Source organism: Corvus kubaryi, unplaced genomic scaffold, assembly GCF_017639235.1.
Source record: "Corvus kubaryi isolate FWS band 111438036 unplaced genomic scaffold, C.kubaryi_AGA036_p1.0 133, whole genome shotgun sequence".
NCBI lineage: Eukaryota > Metazoa > Chordata > Aves > Passeriformes > Corvidae > Corvus > Corvus kubaryi.
The window spans coordinates 12,999,168-13,010,222 of NW_024580667.1; the positions used below are offsets into that span (position 1 = coordinate 12,999,168).

The window sequence follows — 11,055 nt, forward strand, 5'->3', positions numbered from 1 at the left end:
CAGAATATGCCTCTGCGTCCCTCTGGAGCAGTTCCCACTTAGCCCGGTCAGCTCTGGACGCAGCAGGCTGCAGGGGCCAGCCTCCGGAATCCGGGAGACCAGAGGTCTGGCTCGTGGGTCCTTCCACAGGACCGCGGCAGTAGAGGCAGGTGGTGGAAGAAGGAGGCAGTCTCAGTTCTGGGTGAAATCTGGAAGGTTTATTGTGCCTCCTGACAGGAGACCTCGCTCTCCGGGGGTGCCCAAAAATGAGCAACTTGGAGGGTTCGTGCAAGAGGTTTTATGGAGGGGTGGTGACAAGGGAGGGATCACAAGAACAACCAATTAAAGGAGGGGAGGGTGTGGTAGACAGGATAAAGGGCACACAAGGGAACCAATCATAGGAGAAGAAGGGAGGGACCCTTTCCCCATGGCAAATCACTTGACGCTTCTGCCAGGACTTCCTAGAGGCTTGGGAGGAGTGCCGGAGTGATTGGCAGGGTCCAGGGAGGAGACCAAGATGGCACATAGGGCAATTAACATGAAACTGGGAGGGTACAAACTGGGTTGTCACAATAATACAAATCCAAGGGGAGACCCGGACTAAACCAAACAGAAACACACTCCCACAAGAATACACCCAAGTAGTCTTGGATTCCAAATTAAAAGATAAAATCACTTAGACATGTATATAAAACAAAAATAAAACTTATCCCTATCTTGGCAGGTTCTAACACCCCCTCTCACTCCTATTGAGTGAGGGAGCTTCTCACAACTGGTGGCCTCTTGTTACAGCGCTGCGAGGAATTTTTCTCACTCCCTCAACAAATCCCCCGCACACAGGATTCCCAGCTTGAGGCGCCGTGAGAAACTTCCCCCCCTTGCGAGTCCACACTCGGGATCCCTCACTTGGGGTCCTAATCCCCCTTGGGTTGGGTACCTTCCCCTTCCCCTGCCAGAGAAGGGGCAATCAATCCCCTGTCTGGCGGTCACATGGTCCTGATGGTCTCCGGGCAGAAGTTATCAACCTCCAACCTCAAGGGTCCTAGTCCCCAGGTGCCAGATCTCCCCTTGATCTGCCCTGAGGAACTGCCCTCCAGGCAGCCGTGGCCAGTGAGACTACTGTGTTCCCCCCCCTCGTTGGGATTTTGGGATTTCACCGTGTGCTCCGGCGTCCCACCCGAGAGTCCAGCAGCCCTCACACCCAGTGCCAAGCCAACCCTCGGAGCCTCCAACCGCGGAGGAACGGGAGCCTACGTGGGTAAGGGCGGCGAAAAGGAAGTACTCCCCTGTCTCCCCCTCCCTGGGGTCCCTAAGGGTACCACACTCTCTTGTCCACACTCGCTTCCCTCCTTTTACTTGGAGGTCCACACTCGCTCTGGGAGCCCACTCCACACAGCCCCCGCTCCAACCAGCCGCCCTAACACACACTCTCGCACCCCCTTATGCCTCACCCCACTCGCAATACTGACCTGCGTATCTGCGAGCCCTGCTCCCTCTCGGAGGGCCCTCCCCCTTCTGGGTTGTCGTGGTCTCAGCCGTTACTCGGGAAAGCCAGCTGCCCCTCCACGGTCTCGAAGAAATCCAAAACTCCGGGTGGCAAAAATCTGCCAGACGCGTCTTCCCTGGACTCGTCCTTTCTCGGGACCGCCTGGGGGCATGGCTTCTCCTGGATGAGCCCCCAGAATTGTTGTAAACGAGACTGAGACTTTTAAAGGAAAAGTCAACTCGTTTATTTGTTAACTGCTGAGAGCGGGAACCCAGGATAAGCCCAGGCTCTGCGCGACAAGCCAGAATAAAACAATATTCCAACAAGACAGTGAGACCCACTGGGTGCTCCCTTGGACCCCAAGTTCCGCGGGAGGACCCCTCCCCTGGGGGCAGGTAGCTTTTTAAAGTGTCTGGTGCCACCGGACTGGTGCATTTCTCAATCCTCGTGCTGATTGGCCCCTTTCCTGTTCGCTGGTTGGTCTATACCTTTGTGCATTCCTCACCAATCATTTTCAAGCAAGTCCACTTCATTGGTTGGCTCGTTCTCCAATCACAGTCTAGGGCATCATCCTCATCCCTTGTACCCTACGAAGCAATGTGCTAGAAAGTTCCTTCTGTTAAACCCATTGGGTCCTTGTTATATCCCCATCCAGTGGTTACATTCCAGCATTACACCCGTACAGTCTCGCAACTTCCCTTCAATTAACATGTCCATCTATTCCACCCTCAACTCCCTTCTTTTATATCTTATTTAAACAGTAATAACCAACACCCTGAAACCAATTCATTTATTACAAGGGAGGCCCCACATTGGGCGCTAGCTGTCGCAATGACCGCCACTGACCACTGCCCAGGCTAGCCCCTGCGGTGTGCGACAGGAGTGGGGAGCAGCTGAAGGCTCTTGGCTTTAAAGCTGCTCCTCTGGAGTTCAGCTCTGCCCAGGGGAGCTGAAGGCCCAGACACAGTAGCTGTCAGGAGTCCAGATGAAGGAGAGGATAAAAAGTAGCAAGGAGTCTTGCCACAGGAGGTAGTCCAAGTTTATGGAAGGGTCTCCTCAAAGAATAAGCCCAGAACAGATTGGCGAAACATCATATAAAGGGAGGTGTTACAACGGGGATGGCTTAACTGGGGACCAATAAAAGTCTCTGGGGGAGGCATATGGACAGGGATAGACATTCACATAAACCAATGGTGTCGAGGGGTGGAGGGAAGGGGATCACATGCTCCAATGGGGCGTTGAGGTTTAGGGGATTTCCAGGAGGGGAGGTATCCAAAGGGGAAGGACCTTGGGGGATTAACGGAGACCATATAGGGGTAATTATGGAGGGCTTTGGTGAGAGGCACAGAACTTTCGGGAAAGCTGGGAGGGTTTGGGTGATTGATGGGGAAAGAGCTAGAACAAGGGGAAGAGAACAACCATATAGGGAGCACTGGGGGAGCAGCTTGGGTCTGGGGCAAACCAACTGGGAGTAGGAGTGGGGAAGGTAGGGATGAACCATCGGGGTACAGAGAACATACAATAAAAAATCCCGCATCACCACACTGCGTCAGCGAGCGGTGGGACGCTCGGGCAGGAGAAGGCGGTAGAGCAGCAGGCAGGATCATGGTAGGATCGTGGCAGGCTGCAGCAGGATTGCAGGCAGACAGCTGTGGGATAAAAGAGGATAGGAGAAATCTGGATAGGAGAGCAGAATCATGGACAGGGACGGTGGGGCAGGAGCGAAGGCTGGGCAAGAAGGGTCAGCAAAGAGTGGGTGAGAGAGGGCAGGGACTAAGGCCAGGAGCAAGGCCTAGGCGCAGGGCTCAGAGGCAGTCAGTTGGGCCATCGGTAGGTGGCAGGGCACAGCTAGCCTCAAGCAAGCAGGGACTGGTTTCAGCAGGCTCTGGCAGGCTATAGCAGGCTTGTGTGATGCACTCCATGATTGTTTATATACCATGTAGCTCCTCCCATGGTCTAGTCACTTGAGAAAGATTATTGTAAAGTATGGAGAGTCCGCCCCCAGCAGCAAGGGTTGCCCCCCTCTCTAGGGGGAGTAGTTTAGAGTCTAATAGCGGAGGCTTTCTTTCCCCAATAGGCTGCTGGAAAATCTCCCCAGAGAGAGAACCCTTCTCTATTTCCATAAGGGGCTGCTTGCTCAGAGAGAGTCCTCAGCAATCTCCTCCCCTTCATGAGGACTTGCTGCCCATGCACATGCTTGCATGTCACAGCTCCTAGAGCATGTGTCCTCCTGGTACTTTTCCATTCGACATCTGTCTTGCTTTGAAAGACAGGTGTCTGCCAAAGAAGGTGGGAACCTCCCTTGGAATGGAGAATATGACCCCTTCCCTCTGAATTATTGTAACTTTGAAATTAAGGGGCTTTCAAGCTACCTGTGAAAGAAAGTCTGCCACGTGGATGCCCGTGTCCCCAAGAGTCGGGCTAATGAGGAACATCTACCCGAGTGGCAATATCTTTCTACTCCTCAGCAGCCCAGATTGGTTTTCCGTTATGCTGCCAGTTGGCCTTTTTCCACCTTTCCAGCCACCCCCACAGAGCGTTGGCTACTATCCACGAATTGGTGTAAAGGTAGAGCTTTGGCCACTTTTGTCTCTCAGCAATGTCTAGAGCCAACTGGATGGCTCTGAATTTGGCAAGTTGGGCTTCTGCAGCCTGTCATGTGGGGCTCCATACAGCTGCTTTCCACTTCCAGTTCATCCCTACGATGCGACAGGAACTATCAGTGAAAAGAGCGTAGCATGTTTCTTCTGCTGGCAGTTGGTTGTATGGTGGAGTTTCCTCAGCATGCGTGACTTGTTCTTGTTCCTCTTCATCAGTGAGACCAAAGCTTTCATCTTCAGGCCAATTCGTGGTTATTTCTAAGGCCCCAGGGCGATTCGGGTTTCCGATACAGGCGCGTTGTGTTATGAGGACAATCCACTTGCTCCATCTGGCATTGGTGGCATAGTGGGTAGAGGGAACCTTTGCTTTGACCATCCACCCCAGCACCGGTAGTCGGGGTGCCAGGAGGAGTTGTCCTTCAGTGCCAATGACCTCCTAGGTGGCTTGGATTCCTTCATAGGCTGCCAGGTTTTTTTTCTCTGTTGGAGTGTAGTCGTCTTCGGACCCTCTGTAGGTTCAGCTCCAGAATCCCAGTGGCCGACCCTGAGTCTCCCCAGGTACCTTCTGCCAAAGGCTCCAGGACAGACCTTTGTTCCCAGCTGCAGAGTAGGGCACATTTTTCACCTCTGGTCCTGTCCTGACTGGGACAAGGGCTACCGCATGAGTGATTTCCTGTTTGATCTGGGTGAAGGCTTGCTGCTGTTCAGGGCCCCAGAAGAAATTGTTCTTCTTACGGGTCACCAGATAGAGAGGGCTCACAATTTGACTATATTTATGAATGTGCATTGTCCAAAAGCCTATGGCGCCTAGGAAAGCTTGTGTTTCTTTTTTGTTGGTCGGTGGAGACATTGCTGTGTTCTTATTGATGACCTCAGTGGGAATCTGACGTCGTCTGTCTTGCCACTTCACCCCCAGGAACTGGATCTCTTGGACAGGTCCCTTGACTTTGTTCTTTCTGATGGCAAAGCCGGCTTCCAGGAGAATCTGGATGATCTTCTCTCCTTTCCCAAATACCTCCAATGCTGTGTTCCCCCACACAATGATGTCATCAATGTACTGGAGATGTTCTGGAGCCTCACCCTTTTCCAGTGCAGTCTGGATCAGTCCGTGACAACTGGTGGGACTGTGCTTCCACCCCTGGGGCAGTCGGTTCCAAGTGTACTGCACGCCCCTCCACATGAAAGCAAACTGAGGCCTGCACTCTGCTGCCAGGGGAATGGAGAAGAATGCATTTGCAATGTCAGTGGTGGCGTACCAGTTCGCTGCTTTGGGACTCCAGCTCATACTGGAGCTCCAACATGTCTGGCACTGCAGTGCTCAGTGGTGGAGTTACTTCATTCAAGGCATGATAGTCCACTGTCAATCTCCATTCCCCTTCAGACTTGTGTACAGGGCAGATGGGGCTGTTGAAGGGTGAATGGGTCTTGCTGACCACCCCTTGGCTCTCTAGCTCACAAATCATTGTGTGGATGGGAATCACAGCATCTCTGTTTGTTCGGTACTGCCGGTGAGGCACTGTCGAGGTGGCAATTGGCACTCGCTGCTCTTCTACCTTCAGAAGCCCAACTGCAGAAGGATTTTCGGTCAGCCCAGGCAAGGTGTTCAATTGCCTAATGCCCTCTGCCTCCACAGCAGCTATTCCAAAGGCCCACCTGAGTCCCTTCGGGTCTTTGAAATACCCGCTTTGGAGGAAGTGTATGCCCAGAATACACAGGGCCTCTGGGCCTGTCACAATAGGATGTTTCTTCATTTGGATGTTTTCCAGTTAGGCTCACATCAGCTTCAAGGAGTGCCAACTGCTGCGATCCTTCTGTGACTCCAGAAATAGAAACCGGTTCTGCCCCCACATGTCTTGATGGAATCAAGGTGCACTGTGTAACTGTGTCAACCAAAGCTTTGTATTTTTGTGGTTCTGATGTGCCAGGCCATCGAACCCACACTGTCCAAAAGATGCGATTTTCCCTGGCCTCTACCTGGCTAGAGGTGGGGCCCCTCTAGTCCTGGTTATCATTTGAAACTTCAGCTACTTCCCTTCTGGTGGAGCTCCCTCTCTCAGCATTACCATCCTTCAATTCACGCACCCATGCTGCCAGGACAGAAGTCGGTTTTCCATCCCGCCTCCTCATGTCTTCCCTACTGTCACACAGGAAGAACCACAGTTCAGCTCTTGGGGTGTACCCTCTCTCCCTAGCTGTGGGACGTCTGCTTCTGGTAACAGGGCCTCTAGTCTGCACTGATGCAATTTGGAGAAAGCCCTCTTTCAGCTTCTTCCTGAGTTTCTGATGAGTCTTGTCCGTCCTATCTTCCATCTTCTGTATGGTCTCTGACAGACTCTTTTCCACAGCTGCAATTCTTGTTTGTGTTGAGCCGTGCACAATGTCTGCATATGCCCAGAGCCTCCTCACCATAGAACTCACTGTCTTGTCCCTGTCATTCCATGTCATCATTGGCAAAGCAGGGGCGTATTCTGGTGGTGCGTGTCGGGCAAGTTTCAGCCACATCGCCAGTGTGCATTTTACCATGTCAGGGCTCCTAATTGCTTGGTCACCTGAGAATATGATCTTTATCACTGCCAGTTCTCTCAGGCATTGAATCCCTTGTTCCATGGTTTTCCAGGGGTTTAGCTGTAGCTGGAGATCTTCTCGGCACAGGTATCTTTACTTCACACTTCTTAAGAGCAGTGTCCAGAGACTGAGAGCTTCAGGACCCCTTGTCATCCCTTGGTCAATAGTTAAATCATGTGACAGGGATCCCAAATGCCTCACTTCAGTGCCATCCAGAATTGTATCATCGCCTGCAGCGTCCCAGATTTGGACCATCCAACTTAATATAGTTTCATCACGCTGTCAGGTGTAATCTTTCCTCAGGGTATGAAGGCTTTCTGTGGACAGGGACTCAGTAATGATCTCAGGTTCCAAATCCTCTGCTGGCTGTGAAGGTCCTGGCTCCCCATAATCATCCACTGGGTGAATGGATTTGGCTTTGTGTTTCTTTCTCTGGACAGGGGCAATTGTTATTTGTTTAGGCTCCCCATCTGCTTTAGCTGCAGCTGGGGTGATTGGGGTGCCCACTGGCTTATTCTCCTGCTCCTCTGTCTGTATCTTCTGCTCCACAGTATCTAACAGGGTGCGGTAAGCATTAGCCAGGACCCAGCACATGGCAATGAGCTTTTTCTTTTCATCGGCGTTGTTATTGCAGTTCTCCTTCAGATACTGTCTCACCTCAGCTGGATTCTGCATTCGTTCAGGGGGGAAGTTCCAGGCTACTGGGTCAGAAAACTGCTTCAGGGTCTGGCCTATGTTCTCCCATACCCCACACCACTTAGAACTTTCCGCAACTGGGGCAGGTGTCTGGGCAATCCCTCTGGAAATCTCAGCCCTTATTTTAGACAAGCTGGAGACCACATAGAGAAACCCTGCTAGATAACATAATAAGAAGGTGGTATCTTTGACTTCCAAGGGAAACTGGACACTTTCAAAAGGTGACATGCCAGATCTGAAGGGGAAGAAGGAGATGAAGGGCTGGGAACTATCATCCCCTGCTTTACCCCTAACAAACTGGGTGTAATTACTAAGACATTCCAAAAGGAAACTACCAAGGCCAGAATGGAAAAACAACATAACATACACATTCTCAATGGTTTCCATTATGTCATCCAAACTTCAAGAGATCACTAACACCAGGCATATCAAAATGGCAGTCCTGGTTCTTATTCCTGACTTACAAAAAGTATAAGCTAGGGACCCGACTGCCCATAGCTGTGGACATGTACTTATGGCTAAGTTCCACAGAAAAATTGTTAAATCAAACAGCATGGTCTTACTGCTGTACCTCAATACGAAATGCTTCAAACCAAAATGTTGGGGTTTTTTTCCACTTTCATGTGCCCCTTAAGTTGGGCGCCAAACTTATGTCTCGGTTTTTGAGACAAAACTTCAGGAGGAAACACTCCGGAGTGTCTCCTCTGAAGGGAAAAGGGCCTCCCCTTTTCCTCCATCAATGAGACAAATGGGTCACAAGAAGTGGAAAAAAGAAAACAAACTGTTTATTAACACACAAAACAGGGTAGAACAGGATTTAAAAAAACCCTCAAAATACAACAAATTCCCGGAGAGGGAACAGACACGCGGGCTTGGACCAGCTGCAGGCTCCCTGGACTGGTGAGGAGGGGAGGGAGGCAGGGAGGCAAGGGGAAGAAAAGGGAAAAAGAGCAAGAAAAAAACCGAAAGAACCTTTTCCAGCTAGCTGGAACACAAAGGAAACCAAAAAGCCGCACAGCACTCCCGGCGCACCCCCTCCCAAGCCCTGCTGAGCCACAGAGCCCCCGAGCCGTTGGGTTCAGCCGTTAAACTGCCCCACACTCGGGTCCCGTGGTCCTCCCCGGGTCCATCTTAAAGAAACTGTGTCCTTGGGCATTGAGTGGACAGTTAAGGAATAAAGCAGCTTCATAACATCACCCCAGGACAATATATAATAATGTAAACAAACAACAACAGTGGCAGCAACAACAAACAGAGCCAGAACCCAGTGCCAGCCTTCTCTCAGCCTCAGGCCCTTTTCCCTTTGGTGCAGTTCCGCCCACAGCCGGCAGGGGCGCTGGTGGCTCCCGGCCGGGCAGGGTGGGTGTGATGAGTCCCCCGCGCCTGCAGGGGGCGCTGTGGCGTAAGCTCGGCCGCCTCTCTGCACGTGAGTAATGGTGAGTGCAGCCAGCGGAACGGATGGAAAAGGGGCTTGCTTTACAAACCCCCAGGGCAGTTGATCTCGGTGCCTCTCTGGATAACAAAATGAGCTGTAGCAGGAACTTTGGAAGCAGCAAGCTGGAACAGCAAAGGCAAGCAGAATAGTAAGTGAGATGTATCAGAAACTCCGCAGCTGTAGCAGGAGCCACAGGGTGTCCCAGCAGGCAGGGAGTGCGGGCCTACAGTGTAGTGAAAAACCCGGAGCAGTGGCAGAGAAGTGGTGGGGATGGGCAGTGGCAGCCTGGCTCCTGAACACAAGTGGGAGAGGGTCCCTTGGGGGGGCTTGGGGTCCTGGGTTTTCCCTTGAGGCACCTGAATAGATGGTGAGGGTTCTTTCTAGTGAGGTAGGGTGTTATTAAGGTCCTAGTGCAATGGCTGCTCTTACGAGCAGAGCTCTACTCATGGTAGGAGAAGAAAGCAGAAGATGGAACCGCACAGTCGTGGCCAACTCTCCCCACAGCGACTGCAGCCTGTCTCCCCTCCAATGTCAAGAGCAAGAGAGAGCTGCAGGGTGCGCTCAGCCCCTTCCCCCCAGTCCAGAATCTCGTGGTAACTCTGTCCTTCCCAAGAGAAAAAACCCTCAGGTAGGGGAGGAGCAACCAGATGTGCTCCTCCCCCTTCTCCGTGGCTACATCCTTTGTCTCTCTTAAGTACTGGTCATTATTGTTTCTTAGCAACAAATGAGAGAAAATTCCCTAAGAGAAAGAAAACAAAAAGAAAAAGTCCTAACCCCCAACAACATCAAATACCAGATTTATAACCACAGTTATAAATCACAGTTTATAACCACAGTTCAAGAAATAAAACAATACTGAGGCATTGTTATTTCAAAATTATGTTGTTATCTCATAGTGGTGGTGGTGGTAACAGCAGGAGTGGAGGAAGAAAATGGGAACTTTGGCAAGAGTTACGTATGTTAAATGTGGCCACTCAGGAGTTAAAAGATCTCTTCAGAGAAGCTGGGAGTCGAGGGATGCTAGTGACTTGTGAGCTGTGGAGTGGATGCCTTCATCACCACCCCCTTCAAGACCCCCCCTACTTCATCTGAAGCTAAAAACATGGTAAATAGATTATGTAAGTCCTTTTAAGGAACCAGAAAGAAAACAACATGTGCCAGTTGGAGTGGAAGTAGTTTCAGGTCTTGTTGAGGCTGAAGCAGTAGCATGGCTTATTGGAGAAAGCATAGTAAAAGTGCTGAAGCTATGGCTCAGTAACTTGTCCAAACCCAAGTCTATCCAATATAACAACAATAGTCATTTTCCTGCCAGGGTGGTCTAAGAATGGGGTAATTTGTGGGCACAAATTTGTTGCAACCTAATGGAAGACAATAGTCCTTGAAAAGATCAAGGAAACTGTAACCAGGTATATAACAAGTTTCACTTAGGCTGTACTATGATTGATTGGTGGTACCCACCATGAGAGAGTAATGAATATTAAAAGAATAAGAGTCTTTTGAAACAGACTACAGTGGGATCCACAATGGTGGATTCCTTCTTCCTTTCATCCTCTCCAGAAAAGTTCAGAAATCGCTGTTCAGAAAGTTCCAGAAAAGTTCAGAAATCGCTGTTGCCATGTGCTGTTCAGAAATATTTAAACCATTGCTGCCACAGGCTGTTATAATAAGATTTAAATAATTGCTGCAGTAAATAAAACTTTTTAATTGTTTGTTTTGCATTGTTTCACCATAATTTAGCTCAAAGGTATCCCAAATGTACCTCTGAGTAGGCAGTCCATGACTGCCCTCTAGGGTCCAACATTTTGTGGCTATCCCAGACCAGGTGGCCCAGGATTGCTCTCTTGGGACCTGTCTTGGGGTGACTTCATGATGTTGTATCCCATATCACTGTTCTACGCCCAGAAATTAATTTTGTGCCTTTCTATGCCTTTAAACTGAGCCTGAGAGGGGGGAGAGAAAAGTGTACTTTTTCAAAGCAGTGTTTCAAGGACACACAGAGATAGAGACTCCTCTGTGTTCAGCAGTGGCAGGAGCGGGAGGAAGCAGCTTGCTTTAAAGCCAGCTTTTGGCTACTTTTTCTCAGGAGAGAGACAGAGAGTTGAACTTTTGTTTTCTTGGGACTTTAGTTTTTTCCCTTTTTCTCTGCTGGACTGTTTTCAACATCAGAAGACATCAGGACTTTTTCCACCAAGGTGGAGGCCCTGGAGGTGGGCCCACCACCCCGTCCCAACTCCGAGGAGGGGAGAGAGAGAGACTCTGGAAGGACTCTGAAATTCTCCCAGGTTTCTCTCAGC

General features: G+C 50.6%; 1 long non-coding RNA gene across 1 annotated transcript in view; it reads left to right on the plus strand.

Annotated features, from left to right (window-relative positions):
• LOC121668894 overlaps window positions 1–6,078 on the plus strand; it is a 28,851-nt gene extending 22,773 nt beyond the window's left edge. Inside the window, exon 2 of the long non-coding RNA XR_006017577.1 lies at window positions 5,761–6,078. This is a non-coding gene — a long non-coding RNA (uncharacterized LOC121668894). The remainder of the gene's footprint in view (window positions 1–5,760) is intronic.
• The last annotated feature ends 4,977 nt before the right edge of the window (window positions 6,079–11,055 follow it).